We start from the raw sequence: 3,083 nt of genomic DNA on the forward strand, positions 1-3,083 counted from the left end.
GAGGGTAGTGGATAGGAGTGGAAAAGTCCTGCAGGCTGAGTCAAAGTGGAGAAAGTGTCTTCAGTGTTCCCATCTGTATCAGTCCATTCTCACATTGCTATAAAGATACTACCAGAGACTGGGTTATTCATAAAGAAAAAAGGTTTCATTAACTCACAGTTCCACATGGCTGGGGAGACATCAGGAAACTCACAATCATGATGGAAGGCAAAGGGGAAGCAAGACACATCTTTCCACGGTGGCAGGAGAGAGCGAGAGTACAGGGGAAAATACCACTTACAAAACATATATCTCATGAGCACTCACTCACTATCATGAGAACAACATGGGGGAACCTGCCCCCATTATCCAATCACCTCCCACCAGGTCCCTCTCTCAACACATGCATATTACAAATCAAGATGAGATTTGGGTGGGGACACAGAGCCAAACTATATCACCACCCTCTCTCATTGCAGAGGTCTTGGCAGAGGCATCCAGGGAAGACCGCCACCAAGCATCTCCAATGAAGAGGCTTCCACATGGAGTCACCTGGGCCAGGAATGTAGACATGCAGCAAAACATGGCCATATGGGGTCCCGAGGCCCTGCCTGCAGTGCTTCAGAGACTGCACTGGCTGGGCACCGTGCCTGGTGTGTGGAGGGCAGCTTCTCCAATGAAGTCCAGCAGGCAAAGTTTTTTGTAATTGCCTTTGGTCGGACCTGAAAAATCACACATTGTTTTTCAGCCAGGAGCTGGACTCTTCACTTCAGAATTTGACAGACCGTAAAAGAAATGTGGTTCCAGGCCAGGTACAGTGGATTATACCTATAATCCCAGCACTTTGGAAGGCCAAGGTGAAAGGATCACTTGAGACCAGGAGTTTGAGATCAGCCTAGGCAACAAAAGCAGAGCTCCATTTCTACAAAAAGAAAAATAACTATCCAGGTTTGGTGGTGGTGCATGCCTGTAGTGGCAGCTACTTGGGAGGCTGAGGTGGGAGGATAGCTTGAGCCCAGGAGTTTGAGCCTGCAGTGAGGACGATCATGACACTGAACTTTAGCCTGGGCAAAAGAACAAGATTGTGTCTCTTAAACAATAATAAAAATAAAATAAAATGAATTTAAAATAAATAAGAAAGTGGTTGCCATATTACAAGAGAGATGGCATAAGTTGTGAGACTGAAGATGGTCCCATGTCTAGAAGCAACCCAGTCATATTTAAGAATAAACCACAAATAAGAATGCGTAAGCACTGCATTATGTATGCCCTTAACTTATGTGAATTCAGCTGTCCTTTCCTGTCAACAGAGAATGAACAAGGGAGAAATATAGATAAATAGTTGAACAGGGCTCCAACAAGACATCCCAGCAAAAATCTGTCAGATGTCTCCTCTACTCATCTCAGTTCCCAGAATGTCTTGCATAAGGGGCAAATCTTACCAAGTAGGAATAGGATTGTAATGTTCGAAGTTATACATTTTTCATACAAGTTGACAATATGGGAGGAGAAATCTGTTCCCATTGAACTGAAGAAAATACAGAATATTTGTCTTCAACATGGGGATTCCTGGAGGATTGTCCAAGATAGGAAAAATCCCGAGAGCATTTTCAGCTGTTTCCGTTGGTTTTCATTTTAGCCACTGACTTGAGAAAGTCACAATACCACATACACTAACTGCTTTTGAAAAATCAAGCTATACTTCTGCACAGCAGGAAAAACTATCACCAGCTTAAACAGACAACCCACAGAATGGTACAAAATATTTGTAAACTGTGCATCTGACAGAGGTCTAATGTCCAGAATCTATAAGGAACTTAAGAAATTAACAAGTACAAAACAAAGAAAACCCATTAAAAGAATGGGCAAAGGACATGAAAAGGCACTTCTCAAGACATACACACCACCAACAGGCACATGAAAAAAATGCTCAACAGCACCAATCATTAGAGAAGCGCAAATCAAAACTACAATGAGATACCATCTCACACTGATTCGAATGGATATTATTTTAAAAAAGGAACAGATGTTGGCAAGGTTGTGGAGAAAAGGGAATGCTTAGACACTGCTGGTTGGAATGTAAATTAGTTCAGTACTGTGGAAAACAGTGTAGAAATTCCACAAAGAACTTAAAACAGAATTTTCAGTCGACCCAACAATCTCATTAATGGGTATACATCCAAAGAAATAGAAATCATTCCACCACTAAGACACATGCACGTGTTATGTTCATTGAAACACTGTTTACAATAGCAAAGACATGAAATCCACCTAGAGGCCCATCAGTAGCAGAATGAATAAAGAAAATGTGGTACATATACACCATGGAATACTATGCAGCCATAAAAAAGAACAAAATCAAGCCTTTTGCAGTGACATGGATGCAGCTGGAGGCCATTATCCTAAGCAAATTAACACAGGAACAGAAAAGCATATACTACATGTTCTCATTTATAAGTGAAACTTATAAGTAGGAGCTAAACATTGAGTATACATGGTCATAAGCATGAGAACAATAGATGCCAAGGACCTACTCAAGGGCAGAGCAAGGGAGGAGGATAAGGACCGAAAAACTACCTGTCTGGTATTATGCTGACTACCTGGGTGATGAAATAATCTGTATACCCAACCCCTGCGACAGCCAATTTACCCATATATCAATCCTGCACATATACCCCTGAGCCTAAAATGGAAGTTGGAAAGAAGAAAAAAACTCTAACAAGTGAAACTGAACATCATATAAGAAATATGTGTGGAAATGGTGGACTGTGCAATAAGTTTTGAGTGCTTTCACATGCTTTTTCTCACATTCGCATGTGAGATCTTTGAGTTTCGATCTCTGGTCAAAACTTTTATATCAAGTTATCTCCAAATTGATAATTAATAAAACATGCTTTCATTCTGTGATCAATATTTAGTCCTAGAAAAGCATATTCTTCTCTGGCAAGAATGAAACCCAGCATTCTCAGTCTTCCGTTTGGAAAGAGAGATATTGTGAATTGTATTCAGCATGGAATATATGGATACATTGTTATGTACATTACTATCCTATTTAAACCTGTGAGGTATGTTGAAATAGCTTCTTATTCTGGTTGACAAGAATG

Source organism: Macaca mulatta, chromosome X, assembly GCF_049350105.2.
Source record: "Macaca mulatta isolate MMU2019108-1 chromosome X, T2T-MMU8v2.0, whole genome shotgun sequence".
Classification (NCBI taxonomy): domain Eukaryota; kingdom Metazoa; phylum Chordata; class Mammalia; order Primates; family Cercopithecidae; genus Macaca; species Macaca mulatta.